The 17473-nt window shown below is 36.7% G+C and overlaps 1 long non-coding RNA gene across 1 annotated transcript in view; it reads left to right on the plus strand.

The window, feature by feature from the left end:
• The first annotated feature begins 11767 nt into the window (after positions 1-11767).
• The window catches only part of LOC129473687 (uncharacterized), a 63544-nt gene continuing 57838 nt past the window's right edge, over positions 11768-17473 (plus strand). The window contains exons 1-2 of the long non-coding RNA XR_010118896.1: positions 11768-12451; positions 13630-13790. This is a non-coding gene — a long non-coding RNA (uncharacterized lncRNA). The remainder of the gene's footprint in view (positions 12452-13629; positions 13791-17473) is intronic.

A 17473-nucleotide genomic window follows, 5' to 3' on the forward strand; every position in this document is an offset into this window, starting at 1 on the left:
CGAACAGGACAAATAGACAAACAAAAAACTCTGGAAACGTTTTGACCCTTATAAAAACATTGAAAAACAGAGCTTATTTGGAAAGTCTTCAAAAAGTTATGTTTGGTCTCTGAGGTATATGATTTGTTTTTATTTCTGTTTACATAATGCATTTTATATATTATTATTAAATATAAACATATTAAATATTGTGTAATATTTATGTTACATATGTATCTATATTACCAAGTCAGCATTGGATGGGCTCCAGTGTGGTTTTGGATACCTCAAGGTAACCTGAAGGCTCTCTTCTTTCTCTTTATTAATGTCTTTGTAAGCATTTCTAAATGAACTTTATTTATATCTCGCTTAGCAGCAGGTATTGTTCACAACAAGTAGTTTGAGGAATATAGAATAGTATAAAAATGGAAACAAGACGTGGATAATCACACTACCTACAGGCAACCATTGTTCATATTTTGTCATGGTGTTTTTTTCACAATTTGTAAATAAACCTTTTTTCATAATGGAGGAATAGTGCATATATGGCTTGGTACCCTGTTTTTGTCACTCAAGATTTTATTATATGAAGTTTCTTATGTCATTAAAGTTTTTATATACATTGTTAGCAACGTCATAATGTTCTATTCGTGGATGTGCCAGGTAGTAAAAGTTTTGCTTACCTATACCCTAACAGTGGACATTGAAATTCTTATTTTACTTTATTATAACTGCATTATGTGACAATGTATATTTTTGGTGTATAATCTTTGTCCAAGTTTTGGTTATTCCTGTGGAATAAATTTCCAGAAGCATAATTACTTGATCGAAGTTTGTACACTCTTCATGTTTCTGAAACCATTTCAAATTTTCTTTCCAGAATTCTTGTACCATTTTGCAAGCCCTTCAACACTGAAAAGATGTCTCTTCTGGCACCCTTTGTAGTATTAAGTATGACCATTAAAAACAAAACAAAACAAATGAACAAACAAAACTGCTAACTTTTATAGGGGAAAATAATCTTCCCTTTTTTTGTTGATGACTAGTGAGATTGACATTATTTTCTTAGTGATGATTTTCTCATATATTATTAGTCACTTGAAGTTTTTCTGGGGAGCATCTGTTTGCATCATTTTTCCTTTTGGGGTTTCCTAATGTTTTCCTTAATAACTTTTATGAACCTTTTGTTTGTTAAAAATATAAGCATTTGCCATGTAACTTAGAAGTATCTCTTTTTTTTTTAACATATAGATGCCTTACACTTTTAACTCATTAAATCTAATGTTCTTTTGGTTTTCAACTTTATTTTTCCTTTCAACTTTTTGTTTTAAAATTTCCAGACTCAGAAAAATTAAAAGAATAATCCAATGAGCCCTGTATACTCTACTTAGATTTCACCAGCTGATAAAAGCTTGTCACATTTTCTCTCCTTTTTCTGTCTTCAATATATGATACATACATATACATATATGTATGTATATGTTTGTGTATATATAAATATATGAGAGAGATTTATTTATTTTTGTTGAACTATTTGAAAGTAAGCTTCAGACATCATGACACTGGGCTGCTCTCTTCTTCGCTGCGCATCTCTTAAGCATATGGACATTCTCCTATGTACTTCAATACCATTAAAACACCTAAGACAATTAACAAAAATTACATAATATCTTTTTTTAAAATTAATTAATTTTTTTGAGACAGCCTTTCACTCTTGTTGCCCTGGCTGGAGTGCAATGGTGTGATCTCGTCTCATTGAAACCTTGGCCTCCCAGGTTCAAGCAATTCTCCTGCCTCAGCCTCCCGAGTAGCTGGGATTACAGGTGCCTGCTACCATGCCCAGCTAATTTTTGTATTTTTAGTAGACACAGGGTTTCACCATGTTGGCCAACCTGGTCTTGAACTTCTGACCTCAGATAATCCACCCGCCTTGGCCTCCCAAAGTATTGGGATTACAGGTGTGAGCCATAGTGCCTGACCAAAAATTACATAATGTCTAATATCCAGTCCTTATTTGAATTTTTCCTATTGCTCCTCAAATAAGTCTTTCATTATTTTATAGTCTTTTATTACTTTATCCAAAATCCAGTTAGGTTTCATCATTGCATCTTTTGCATGACTGTTTAGTTTATTGAAGATTGTTCTTAAAATTTGTTTAAGAATATCCTTTTTATTTTATTTTATTTTATTTTATTTTATTTTTTGAGATGGAGTCTTGCTCTGTCACCCAGGCTGGAGTGCAGTGGCTCACTGCAAGCTCCGCCTCCCGGGTTCATGCCATTCTCCTGCCTCAGTCTCTCCGAGTAGCTGGGACTACAGGCGCCTGCCACCACGCCCAGCTAATTTTTTGTATTTTCAGTAGAGACGGGGTTTCACCATGGTCTCGATCTCCTGACCTCGTGATCCGCCCGCCTTGGCCTCCCAAAGTGCTGGGATTACAAGTGTGAGCCACCGCGCCCGGCCAAGAATATCCTTTTTAAAGAGGAGATTACATGGGTTTTACCTATACTTTCTACTAGTTTAAAATTTCTTTTTGTAATAACACACTTTTATATTGAACTGGAATTTATTTGGGTTATGGTTTCTGCTGGATGTCTCAGATTGTTTTTCTTTCTAAATAGCTTATTTCATTCCAGCAAAACTGTCTTAGGATCTGGTCCATTGATATTATACCAATTCCATATGTGTATATAATTGTAGATTTGTAATGGATTTTAATATGTGGTTGGTCTAATCACCATTATCGTCATTTCCATTGTTCTTTTTTCAAATAGTTGCACATGTTTCTTCCCTTAAATGAATATTATAATCTTTTCTTTCCGCATCGTATAAAAAATAGCACATTTGTATGTTCACTGAGATTCTAGTAACCCTCTATAACTGTCTTTTACTAAAGTTTCATTGTTTTCTTGCTTGATAACTCTCAGTACTTGATAGGAATTTTAATCTATATTAATGTCACTCAATAGGTTTCAAAGCTTAGGTGAATATGTATAGAATATTGTCTTAGGTGAACATATATAGGTAAATATTTATTGTTTCTTCACTCATAAATATTCTAAATTCTATTCCAACATGAAGCCACAGAGAGCCACAACTCTGTACAACACTGACTTCTGAGAGAGGAGGAAGGAAGAAACCAGGTCAGGCAGGCAGTTAGGGTGAGTCCTTGGTAAAACTTCAAACTAAGAACAGCCTGAAAATCAAGCTACAGACCCCAAAATGGAAACACCTACTATGAACCCAGATGAACAAATTCCATGCCTTTTTTGGACATATTTCTCTCTCCTTGATGCGCCTTTTTCTTGTTTCATGTGCTTTCTCCTGATTGGTCCTTACCGTTCACCTATTTTATATATTCTGTGATTGGCCGAGGGCCAAATCTTCCTTTGGATAAAGTAACATCGCTCCAGCCCTTGTTTGGTTGTGGGCCAAGCCTTCACCTCTGCCTCCAAATGATTCTTTTCACTATCCTTTCTCTTTCTGAGTGGTACCTTCTCCAAGATGTGCAGACCAGCCCTCCTTCCCAGTCCATAAAACCCCCGAACTTAGCCTCTCAGCCAGCAACCCTATTTTGTGTCCCCTCTCCTTGCTGAGAGCTTTTCTGTCGCTTAAGAAATCTGACTCTGCCTTACTCACTCTTGGTGTCTGTGTGCATTATTCTTCTTGGTCATGAGACAAGAACCTGGAGCTTGCCTGTGGTGAGAATAAAAGAGCTGTAACACTCCCTCCCACTCAACCAACAACAGGAGTGAAAAAGCTACAAGACTTCCACCTCTCTCTTCTCTCAAAATGCACTCCTATTGCTTTTATGAAATTGCACTTTGGCATGAGGCCATTATCTTTGATTGTGGCAAAAATGCCCCTATTATTAATAAATGTGTTGCTGTATCCACATTTCAGATGTTGCTTGTTACATGACATGGGGTCCAGCTTATGAGAACCTCAAGGGAAAGCATTCTCTCTAGCCTCACTATAAGGAGTATATTTCCCAAATAGTTGCTTTGTTTGAATCTTATGAATATTGAACCTTATAATCTATTATGTTTGAATTTATGCTTTTGTTGCTTGAAATCATAGAGCCAAATTTGTGACCCATAGGTAACAGGCATACAAAGTGTCATTAATTCATTTGTTTTTTCAGGTCTCCAACAGGGATTAATGAAAGATTTAAAATATTCCCAAATGCTCTACCTACTTTTCTTCTGTGGGTGTATACTGACATCCAAATGGTGTTCATACTACATGTTTGAATTGCTGTTTTAATTGGTCTATTTGAGACTTTTTTCCTTTCTTTTAAAAATATTGCAAACTGACCTACAAACTGAAGGAATGATTTCAGGGTGTAGTAAAAGAATGGAGAGAATACCCACCATGGTAATAATGAGCTTGAGTCTCATATTTTAAAGGGACTGTAAGTTTAGCTTTGTTCTGTCACTGGAACAGAAGTGTTGTAAACACTTGAAAATCCTGACATCCAGGCTTATGCTCCCTTTGCTCCATCCCCTTCTATAAACCTTCACTCATGCCCTTCAAAATATGAGAGAATTGACCTCATTACTATTTATAGAGATTTTACTTCCACAAAAGCTCAAGGCTCTTCAGGGGCTCTTAATATTACAGCACCTATTGCAAAGATTTAAATCAGTGCATTATTATGTATTCCAAAATATTCTTGTAAAGAAGGAGTATACCACATTTCCACTTTACTAGTTCAAGGAGAAGAAAGAGCTCTGAATCCACACTTAAATAGCTGCCTGAAAGGGAAGGATATTCTAATAACATTGGGCAAAGCCTACTGCATGTCACAGACCATTCTTCTTGAGACAGAATAAGGTGATGACAGACTATTTACACACATACCCAGTACACAGGAGAAACGGCTGTACACCCATTACCCCTTCTCTGACTTTCTGTTTTGATGACTCGTTTTCTTTAGAAACAAATCCCCTCATTGTAATATAAGTTGCCATTACATATATGCATGGGAACACATGTATATGTACCTCTTCTTTCTCTTGGTATTATATAATAAAAGTCTAAAGTCATGTTTACGATGACATACCTTTATGTAGAACAAAAATCCAGAATTTTTAAAAAAATTAGTGAGTAATATAGCTAGAGGAAAGAAAAGAGAATACTTTTTTACACGCTGAAGTAACAGACTGATGAGTTTAGAAATAGGGGTCATGGAAACAAAGGTTTGGTGAATTTCTAAAAGGACAGAATTGAATTATCATTAAGCCTCACACTATTTACTGCATAAGAGATAATGCCAATCTCTGTGAAGAGCTGGTAGACATTTTTCTTTTATACCTAGGGGTTAGGCCTCTAACTGGATTTTTTATTCTTTGTGTGTTTTAGATTTTGTGTGTGTGTAGCCAAAGAAGTTCACTCAACACAATTATATCTGATATTACAAGGAATTTTGAATTAAAGTCTTCTTTTTTTTTTTTTTTTTTTTGAGACAGGATCTGGCTCTGTCGCCCAGGCTAGAGTACAGAGGCCAGATCTTGGCTCACTGCAACCTTTGCCTCCTAGGCTCAAGCCATTATCCCACCTCAGTCTCCCGAGTAGCTGGGACCACAGATGTGTGCCACCACGCCAGGATAATTTTTTTGTATTTTTGGTAGATATGGGGTTTCATCATGTTGACCAGGCTGGTCTCGAACTCCTGGGCTCAAGGGATCCACCCACCTCAGCCTCCCAAAGTGCTAGAATTATAGGCATGAGCCACTATATCCAGCCTTTTTTAGCTTTTCTTCAAATGAGTGTGGTAACAATTAAATTGACAAGACTAAAAAATTACTGGAAGGCATTTGGCTGAACTACATGCTAATTTAATATCATGCAACTTTAAATATAAAAACCATTCATACAAAAGAAGTCTTTTTTTTTAGCAGACCAATTTTAAATATGCAGTATCTTACAGTTTTTAAAAAATAAACTTTTGACCTCATATCTATCTTCTACTTTATTCTGAATAAGAATTAATATTATTGCTTTGAAGTGATATAGTATGAGAATTATGAACTACTTCCCTTGAAGAAACACCAAAGGTGAAGGGATCAAATTGGAATTCTGATATACTTTTTGATCAAAGAAGTAGGTTTTATGCTATTAAGTAAACTTAAGCCTCAACTATATAATAGATTTTTCACATTAAAATCCAAGTGTTTTTGCCTTTGATGATCTCTGTAATGCCTATTTCTGCCTTGTGACTGTTAACTTATTAGAGGTAATTCTGCTTTAGCTACCTTGGGTACCATATTGGAAGACAATGCCTAATCTAGAAGTGTCTCTTATTTCTTCAAAGAAAAATTGTTATGTATAGTTCATATTTACTGAATGTTATTGTATCCCATCATTTTGAAAGGGGGGTAATGTAAAATAGCATATGAATCACTGATAGCTTCCTTTAAACCCAATGTTTAATTATCATATGTACTATATTTTCCAACAATTCTGGGTAGGTATTTGCTGTAATTTTTTTTAAAAAAGTCATTTTCATGTATGTGTCTAGCACTGAAAAGATAAAAGAAGGAACAGTGGCTATGCTGGTTTAATCTGAGCCAGTATCTGACTTGATTGTTTTTATTCAAGAAGCCATATATCAATCAGGCTTGATTTCCAAGAAATAGTTTATGTTTGAAGCATAGGCTGTTCATTGCTTTTAATAGCAAAACAGAGAAACTGGAAAATAGTTTTTAAATAGAGTCAGCCCATGTAATTTCTGAGCATAATCTTTTTATAAAATTTTTACAAAAATCTTGCCTTCCAACTTTTGCTTTCCAGTTGAACCTAATCACTTTCTGGGTTTTGATGATCTAGCAGGTATGAAGCACTATACATTAAATGCAGTGTTGACAAAGGAAATTCACTAGCAAGGGTTTCATTAACTGAGGATTAAGCTAAAACCCTTTCCCAGAATTGCCAATAAATGAGACTCTAATCTAAAATTTCACATTAAGTTTAGTACAACTAAAACGTGTGTGTTCGCACATGTGTGTGTGCTTGTTGAACGAGCGTGTATGTGAGTGAGGGCAAATCCCAAAATGAGTTAAATTTTTTTTATTATTTAGTTGGCTGGGAAAGTACAAATTTTTCTTGTAAGTATAATGCACTAAGCAAGGGAAAATCTTGCAACTTAAACATACTCAATGGACCCATCCAAGCAGATGCATACATATACGTAATTGTTCATATACATATCCAACTATAAAATTGAGAGATTTGAAAGGGGAACTCTTTACCACATTATATGGGTGGGCTTAGGCCTGAATTGAAGGAATACATTTCATATTTATTTTACACAGTGGAGACTTCTAAAAGTCCATTTGCAAGGTTGATTCTGAAACTGCCACTCTTAAAAATGTTTTGCCATTTTCCTTGCATTTTCTATTATATTTAGATGTGATTATGATTATTAAAGTACTCTGAGGTAAGAATAAAGATTGCTTGAACCTTGCTGATTTTTTTTTACATTACTGATTAAAGTATATTTTTAAGGCAAAATTGGTTATAAATGAACATATCTATGTAACTCTAACTCATGATTACATAAAAATAATTTGCGACTTTTTAATCATATTTTTTACCCAAGAATATAAGCTTTACAATTTTTTTGTCTGAGTAATTTGGACTGATGCTTAAATTTGATGGTTAATGGCTTGTAAAATTTTAATTGTGCCGTTATGATCTAATTTTCAATCATGAAGGTTGTGATGAATTTGTAGATGTTTATAAAATAGTAGTTCTGTGAGCTTCACATGAACTCCGTGGAAAATTTGGTGCAGTCCTTGCTCTGAAGCTGATAAATGATATCACCTGCTTGAAGATGAGTCAACAAAAGCTTCGAGAAGTTAAATGACTTGCCTCAGATTTTGTGTTTTGTTTGTATACTGTAAATGGGGGATTAGAACACAAGTAACTTTCCCACCATCTTGTTCAGTTTCCTTTATTGCATCACACCACATTTAATTATTTAATCCATCAGTTCATCGTTTTTCATTTTAAGAAAGTTTAATATAATTTATTAATTCCAAACACATCTGGAATACAGAATCTTATAGAAATTCCATATACTTGGCTGGTTGCAGTGGCTCACGCCTGTAATCCCAGCGCTTTGGAAGGCCAAGGCAGGCGGATCACCTGAGGTCAGGAGTTTGAGACCAGCCTGGCCAACATGGCAAAACCCTGTGTCTATCAAAAATACAAAAATCAGCTGGGCATGGTAGTGCGTGCCTGTAATCCCAGCTACTTGGGAGGCTGAGCCAGGAGAATTGCTTGAACCCAGGAGGTGGATGTTGCAGTGAGCCGAGATCGTGCCACTGTTCTCCAGCCTGGGTGACAGAAAAATACTCTGTCTCAAAAAAAAAAAAAGTTTGTTATTTTTAAATCCATCTCATTTTTCTGTTTGACATAAATAAGAGCAGTAGATACGATTCTAATAAAATTGGGTGCATTTAAAAGTATTGTTCATGTATACTTGTTTTGTATTTTTTTTTCCCAAGGAGTTTTGATTCCATTAACTATATTGAAAAGAAAAGGCAAACTTAAGTTTCAAATGCTTTAATTCTCTCCACTAAATATTAAAGTAAATAACTTGGACTGAGAACTAGGAAGAAATGACAAATAAGAAAAGTTCGTGATTAAAGGTTTTCAAATTATATGACTAGATCTGCTACTCCAGCATTTCAACAAAAAGCTCCATTTTCTATCTCAGATGAGGGTGGTCTCAAGTCAACAGTGGCTGATCTGACAGAGTAAATCTGAAACAAATTGCTGCCACAATAATCCTTCTCTGGTATGACACGCTAATAAGGAAGAAAATCACAAGTGTCTCAAAAATGAGTTGATTTAGTTGGTGAACAATACATTCATTATCATCTAATGAGATGGATGAATGTAATCTCTTTTATCCTTACACATAAAAATAATTTTAAAGAAACAGGTATATTGATCTGGATGAAATAAATGATCATCTAATTATTTTTCATAATTGTTAACTTTTAGGAATAATCTTATTAGATGAACACATTTTGTTTGATCTTTTGTTTTTTAAAATTGCTTATTACTTTCATACAAAATGGCATTAAATGAATTATAGGACCATGTAAAATTCAAATAAAGTTTAATGAATATCTAAGGCTGCCAACCAAAGAAGCATCATTGTTCAAATGTTTCTTTGAGATGATAATTGCAAGCAATGAATTATTAATGCCCAAGTTTGGTTCTCATTTCTGACAGTACATCTAGATGATCATCCCATGTGCCCACTAGAATAACATTTTATAAGACACTCCAGGGCTCCCATAATGATATCACAATTATTGGCTAAATTAAAGGTCTAGTCATTAAACTAGCAAGAGTTGCATGGCAGGTTAAAAGGTGTGTGTGTGTGTGTGTGTGTGTGTATATATATATATGTATTAGACTATGTATATATATATATGCATTAGACTATGAGAAAATAGCATGTAATGCCATAAACAGCAATGTTTAAAAAAGATATATGAGGCTGGGCGTGGTGGCTTTCACCTATAGACTCAGCACTTTGGGAGGCTGAGGCAGGCATATCACTTGAGCCCAGAAGTTCAAGACCAGCTTGGGTAACATGGCAAAACCCATCTCTATCAAAAATACAAAAATTAGCTAGGCATGGTAGTGTGTGCCTTGTAGTTCCAGCTACTTGAGAGGCTGAGCTGGGAGGATCGATTGAGCCTGGGAGGTTGAGGCTGCAATGAGCTGTGATTGCACCACTGCACTCCAGCCTGAGTGACAGAGAGACTCTCTCTCTCTCTCTCTCTCTCTGTATGTATATGAGGAATGATTTTGAAAAAGTACATTAAGGCCTCAGAAACAAATTATTATTTTATCCCAGGGTTTTTTTTTAAACTACAATCATAAGCAATTAGAAAATAATTTCTCTGAACAATTGATACGGGTAAAAATCCAACTATAGCAAAAAATGGTACTTAGATTTCCTTCCAGGCCAATTCATGTTAAGTTTCAAATCGAGCAAGGAAGACTCAAGTGTGTTTTTTATTAAAGCTTACACAAGCAGCTAGTATAATGTTCCTGAAGTTTCATCCATCATGCTACCAACTTCTTCATACTAGGGAAACATTATATTCTCTTGTGTCTCAAAGACAAGAAACACGTTTAACAAGTTTTGCCAATGACAAATGAATAATTGAGGGAGTGAAAGTCATAGTTGGCGATATGCTTGCTAGGTGTTCAGAAGGTAGGGCATGGAGATTTCCAGTGCGTTTCACTATAGCGTGAACCATGGTCAGTTGGTCCTTAAGTGGTGAAATCTACAAACCTACTTTTGCATTTTTTTCTGGTCCCTTGAAATTCAAAGATCATACAGTACTTAGCAATGAAAATAGTACCAGAAACACCATGTGTTTAGGTTGGGAAAATGTCTTTTTGGAGAGTGTGCGACTCCATCATAGCCAAGTAGGACTACATTTCTTTCCTTTTTGTTTGTTTCTCTCTTTCTTCTTATCTTTTTTTTTTCTTAAGCCGCCTTCCATCCTCATAGAGACTATACAAATTGTTGACAAATTTGTACAAATTTGGGTACTATTAAACAAAGAGGAAATATTTAAAAATTAAAAATCCCGCAAATGAGGAGGATTTGGTTACTTCAGTGGAAGCGGGCTATTATACCAGACATGTTCAAGAAAGTGCTCAACATGTTTCCTACTGATGGCTGCCCTGCTCCGGGTGTCTTGTTATGTTGAAGTAGGGAGTTTTGATCTCAACATTTTAGGACTGTTCTACTCTGCTGTTTGACTCAGGAAAAAATCTTCATTGAAGATTTATATTGGAAAAATTATTCTGCTTAAAGTAAGTTCAGTAAAATTGAAAAAAAAAACAAACAAAAATATGTAAATGGTTAACTGTGCCACTTTGAAGCTTAATCAAAGGATTTAAATGATCTAATAAATTTTGCAAAAAAAATCATTCTAGATAAAAATTCGTTGTTAAAGGCATAGTCCTGATTAAAATATTTATTTTTATAAATATGGATTTAGATTGTGCTTAGATATGATAAAACTAAATCCAAAATGACCATAAACCATAATATTCTATACTCAATTTTATAAATTACTTTTCACTTATTGCCACTTACTTACTCTTATTGCCAATTTAATAATTACTTATGTGTACAAGACCAACTATCTACTTCAGCGTTTCACACAAAAAATTCCATTTTGTAAGTTTACTGAGAGATTTGGTGCAATACTTAATGCTTTCTAATATGGTTACTCTCATCTAGCTTTGGTTTGGTGAAGCATCACTACCTTTTCATATTCATGGGGTTCTGCCACCGTTCATTCTAAAAAATAAGAATAATTTACTCCTACTTAAAAAGCTGTGTATTGCTGGAGTTAATAATAAATTCAAAGAGTTTTTTTACATTTATTTGAGCATTTAATAAAGAAATATAGAAAAAAGAATAATTTCAGCAGTCCAGGATGAATTCCATGATTAATAACCAAATTCTTACCAATAAATCCACTCAACATAAAATATTTTATGCTATTTAAGACTTTTTTTTTTTTTTCCTGAGACAAAGTCTCACTCTGTTACCCAGGTTGGAGTGCACTGGCCAATGTCAGCTCACTGCAACCTCCGCCCCCTGGGTTCAAGCAATTCTTGTGCCTCAGCCTCTCAAGTACCTGGGATTACATGTGCTTGCCACTACACCTGGCTAATTTTTGCATTTTTAGTACAGACAGCGTTTCACCATTTTGGCCAGGCTGGTCTTGAACTCCTGACTTCAAGTGATCTGTGTGCTTCGGCCTCCCAAAGTGCTGGGATTACAAGCATGAGCCACCACACCTGGCCTTGGGTTTATTTCAGTTGAATATTCACCATTTTCATGGCTGTCCAAGTTTGAAAATGTAGTCACCTTTATTTCCTCTCTCTGATTTCTTACAGCCTTACTGGCATCAGTCTCTTTCTTTTTGTATCATTCACATTCATTGTCTTTCATTTTCTCACAGCTACCATGTGAGCCACAGGTTCTCACAGTAACTTGTACACATAACCTGTCACATCTGGATTACTCTGGTTTGCCTGCCTTTTCTCACTCCTCTCTAACCTTCATACTGATTCCCTACAGCCTGGATTTCCTTTAAGTATCTATAATGACTCCTTTCATATCAGATTCAGACTTCTGGTTTTGGTATTCAAAGTGTCCAGATCTGAAAACAACTTTGCTGTCTAAGCATGGTTTACATATTTACTTTCAATTTCCTATTCCCTAACTGCCATTCCCCATTCAGGGGTACTAGACTAAACAAGATTAAATCTTTTTTTTTCTTGATTTCCCTAAACCAGGATGTATAATGGTCATTTCATATGATTCTATTTTGGTAGCATTATTTGACATATGAGAAATGCAAAGCAACAGAGACAGAGTGATGCAAGCCAATGGCACGCCTTTGTGCTGCAGGTGAGAGCTCAAGGCCAAGGTCTGCAGCATCTTAATGCAGAGCTGTCTTCTGTTTGTTGTGCTGTCATTTGTTTGTTTTTAAGCTTGGAGATGTCCCCAGATAACATGTCCTGTGTCATCAGGGCACACAGATTTTCCTTAAATGTTTGTATCCTATGCCCCAGGGGCATGAGGAAGGCTTCCCTGGTAAAAGCAAGCACTACTCTTTTCAAAGTCTTGGAAGGTCTTTAATGAGAAGTATAACTTTTCATTCTACAATTTAAAAGAAGTCTTAAAACCAAAAGTATAAGTGGTTTGCCTCAGATCCTTTTAGATGCTTTCCCGAGTATAGTTTTTGGCTAAGGAAAGAGTTTTGAACTAAACAAAGGGATATTAGCTATATGGCAGGATAGGTGTGAAGGAGACAGCATGAAGGGAGGCTAAAGTTTAGCCTGGCATAAACTATGCAGTGAGGGTTGCCTTTAGGATATCTGTTCACTGCTATCTTGGATACCTGATACCAAGCTACTCACTGGGTGATTATAGCCTTTTACTTCATTACCCTACATGAGTCTGTTCTGCTGACATATTTGAAGGCCTAGAACATTCCCGACCTCCTCCTAACATCAAACTGACTTCTCCTGTATTTGGTTCCTCAAGAAAAGTCTTAAAGAAAAGAGAATGACTAATCTGAAAAATGAAGCTTTGCCAGGTTCAGTGATCTAGATATATTACTCCTTCCCAGACAAATGAGACCATCCATCCTGAAATTCTTGACCCAGAGGCACTTCCAATGGCTCTATGGGAAGATAGTTTATTTGGAACAAGGGCAAAGTCCTAAAACAATTCTGAATAGACAACTTCTTACTCTGCCTATACTCAGGTCCCTGTGTCTATATATTCTATTGTAGTCTTCAAAAAATCTACACTAGATTGAGGCTTCTTTCAGCTGAGACCTAGCCTTTCCTAACAAGCAGGACTTTTTGGTACCGATCTAGTAGCCTATTATCTCAAAAGAGATTTTAAACATTTTATTAGGGCCATACATTTTCATGGTAACTTCCATAGGAGCAAATAAATATCTACTGTGTTTTAGGTACTGATTTAAGTGTTTCTCATGCATTAATTTTGATAATTCGACTTTAATGATCTTTACCTTAATAATCTGTTGTTGTTTTCTTATTATCCCTGTTTTATAGATAAAGAAATTGAGGCAGACAGAGGTTAGAGGATTTGAACTGATGTTGCCAGGACTTGAAACCAGACAGTAGCTTATGCTAGAGTCTGTGTTCTTGGCTACCATACTATCTGCTGTTCTGCTGATGACCTGGGGAAAGCCTCATTCACTGGCAAAAGAGAAGTAAGCCCAGGCAGGTGTCTCTGCGACACTGCTTATCTCTGTAATTGTGGTTGCCACTTTGTCCTATAAATTTCACATTTCTGTGTTCCACTGGAGTATGATCTTCTTGAAGACAAGTATTTTACTTTATTCATCTATGTTTACTGTTTGTAAAATGAATGAGTTTATGTTATTTGTGTTGTGGAGGGCAAGGCAGTAAAAGTCAGAGTTATGTAGGAGAAGATCTGATCTCTGTCTAATGAACCTGCATGGCTATCATTAGACTCAAGGAGTTGTTTTTTAAGTAACTGGCACTGTCACCAAGTCTGAACTGGGCCACTGCTCTCTCAGTAATAAGATTGTAAAACAAAGACATACTGTGTCTTTCATGACTCAAATATCACTTTTGAGAAAACCCTCAAAGCATCGATTTTCAGCAAAACAAGAAATTTTAAAAATCCGATTGAAGTGTACCAAGCATTTGTATACAACCCAAGTATAGGGGACAGAAGATCTTGTTAAACCAAACCACAAAGATACAGTTGGCAATATCCAGAATACGATAAAATCTACAAGACAAATGACAAGGAGTCTTCAGTAAATAAAAATGATGAAACAATAAAACAAGAGGGAGAATCTACAGATTTTTTAATGACAGTTAAATAATAAATCTGCTTAATGCCCTGTGTGAATACAGACTTTAACAAATTTAAAAAAAGCAAAACAGGCCAGGCATGGTGGCTCACATCTGTAATCCTTTGGGATCGCTTGAGCTCAGGAGTTTGAGATCAGCCGGGGTAACATGGCGAGATTCGGTCTCTACTAAAAATACAAAAAACCAGCCAGGCATGGAGCTCATGCCTGTGGTCCCAGCTACACTGGAGGCTGAGGTAGGAGGATCACTTGAGTGTGGAGGGCAGGGTTGCAGCGAGCAGAGATTGCACCACTGCACTCTAGCCTGAGTAACAGAGCCAACCCTGTCTCAAAAAATTTTTTTGAATAGTGATAGGATCTTTGGTAATATTAAGATTCTACTAAAGACTTGCTAATTTAGATGCAAAAATGGTATTTTTAAATGTTTTCTAAAAAATAATTGATTTCTGTTAAAGACATACTGCAAGTATTTAAGAATGAAATGATATGATGCCTTGGATTTGCTTTAAAATTCATGTTGGATTTACCATTCATTAAAAATTATTTAAGGTAGGTCATGGGTACGTACATGATGGGTAACTCATCTCATGACTTTTGTATGATTTAAACTTTTTGAGAATAATAAGTTAAGAAAGGCATTTTCAGCTTATAAATCCAGTATTTTTTTTTTTTTAATATGAAAACCTGGTCTGGAATTGAACACTTTCTTATCATTCATTGGTCAGTTACTTTGCTCTATCAGTTATATATTGCTCTGTACCAAACCATCCTAAAAATTAGAGGCTTACAATAATGACTGTCATTTATTTTGTTTCTCAGTCTGTCATTTGAGTGATGCTAGAAGGGATAACTCTTTTCCGTGCCTCCTAGCATCAGATAGGGCAGCTCCCCGGGGGTCTGGAGGATTTACTTTCAAGATGACTCATTCGTATTGGCTGGCAAGTGGGTGCTGGCCGTCAGCTTGAAGCTGTCAGGACCGTGAGCCAGGGGCCTTGGTTCCAGTTGACCTGAGCTGCTTGGGCTTCCTAGGAGCATGGTGGCTGTGTTCTGAGAGCCAGTGTCCCAAGAGACAGGAAGTAGATCTCGTCAGTTTCTTAAGGTCTGGGCTCAAAAGCTGACACAGTGGCATTTCCTTTGTCTATGGGTCACGCCACCCCACAGCCCAGGCACAAGGAGTGGAACATGTGCTCCACCTCATAGGAGGGTGTCGAGAGTTTTGAGGCCATGTTTTAAAACTACCTTCTTTGCAATCACTCACAGAGCCTCAGGTGTCAAACTACAGAACTGTTTTATGAAAATAACTAGAATGGATGTAACCAAAGCTTGGGCCTAGAGTTTTTTTTTTTTTTTTGAGATGGAGTCTCTCTCTGTCGCCCAGGCTGGAGCACAGTGGTGTGATCTCGGCTCACTGCAAGCTCTGCCTCCCGGGTTCATGCCATTCTCCTTTCTCAGCCTCCAGAGTAGCTGGGACTACAGGTGCCCGCCACCACGCCTGGCCAATTTTTTGTATTTTTAGTAGAGACGGGGTTTCACCGTGTTAGCCATGATGGTCTCGATCTCCTTACCTCGTGATCTGCCCCCCTCGGCCTCTCAAAGTGCGGGGATTACATGCGTGAGCCACCGCACCCGGTTGGGCCTAGAGATTTAAGCGGCACTTCTTACAGTAGGCCCAGCAAATGAGTATAGATGGTGTCCACCTTCAAATAGGTAATGTTAGGGCAGTCCGAGGTAAGAAGGGGTGAAACAAATCACTAGAATAGTTTGTAATGGCTGGAAATTGAAGTGTAGGAAAAGGGAAGTTACACTGTCTTCCTAACATTATTCCTGGGTGGCAGATAGGACTTTAGCTGGCTGGGCCCTCAGGCACTGGCCCTCACTCCTTTTTTCTACTAGTTGTGTGGCAATACCAAGTAGGCACAGCCACCCAATTTTACTCACAAATGTGGTGAGGACAAGAGATTCTAAAGTAGCATGGAGAGTGTGGAAAGATTGGCAGTGAACAAATTTGTGGACAAGATTCAGGACTAAAGGAATTATTTGGGAAAAGGAAGTGGTTGTACTGCTTGGTGTGTACCAGACAATGAAAAACTTGGATTTTCCCCCAACAAGCATGACTACACTTATCCAGCTAAAATGTTCTCAAGGTTAGAACCACAAGTAAATAATGATTTGAAATGTAAATTATTTTTCTTGTAACTCTTTTCCAGCTCATTTTTTTTAACTATGTTTAGTTGCCAACAGTAGCTCTTGGGAATTCTTTTCTGCTTAAGCGATATTCATCCATCTGTCTTTAAGAAATTATTTTAATTGATACATTTGCTTTGTTACCTACTTCTGATGGAGCTGTCATTTTAGACACCTCTAGATTCAATTTGTTCTATAGACATTTATTAAGCACCTCCTGTGAATTATGCCTGGCCCTAGAGAACCTGGCTATGAAATTCTAAATGAAAAATATATTTCATGGGAGAGGTCCTAAAATGCTGTGGTAACACAATGGAGAGGAATGAACTTTGCCTTGGGAAGTTGGGAAAAGCTGCATAGAGCAGGTGATATCTGAGCTGAATCTTGATGGATGGGTGGGAGCCTGCCAGTTAGAGAGACAGGAAATAACATGTTCAGATATCCAGATTTGTGAAACATTCATGGTACGTTCTGTGATAGAGAGTGTAATGAATTGACAGTAGGGAACGGTATGATTGGTGAGGTGCTCTTTCTCTTGTCATTGTTTCTTTTTGAACTAGGCTGAGAAGAAAAGTAATTCCAGCAAAATTAAGCACTCTATATCACAAACTATTAACAACAAAACACTTGCCTCTGTAAGCATTCCCCTTCTCTGTCTTTGGTATGGTAAAGAACTGCGTATGTGGCTGTATGGTGGCTTATGCCTATAATCCCAGCACTTTGGGAGGCTGAGGCAGGAGGTTCGCTTGAGGCCAGGAGTTTAAGACTGGGCTGGGCAACACAGTGAGACCTTGACTATATAAAAAAAAGTAAAGAAAACTGAAATAATCTTCCTTCCTTCCTTCCTTCCTTCCTTCCTTCCTTCC

Source organism: Symphalangus syndactylus, chromosome 2, assembly GCF_028878055.3.
Source record: "Symphalangus syndactylus isolate Jambi chromosome 2, NHGRI_mSymSyn1-v2.1_pri, whole genome shotgun sequence".
NCBI lineage: Eukaryota > Metazoa > Chordata > Mammalia > Primates > Hylobatidae > Symphalangus > Symphalangus syndactylus.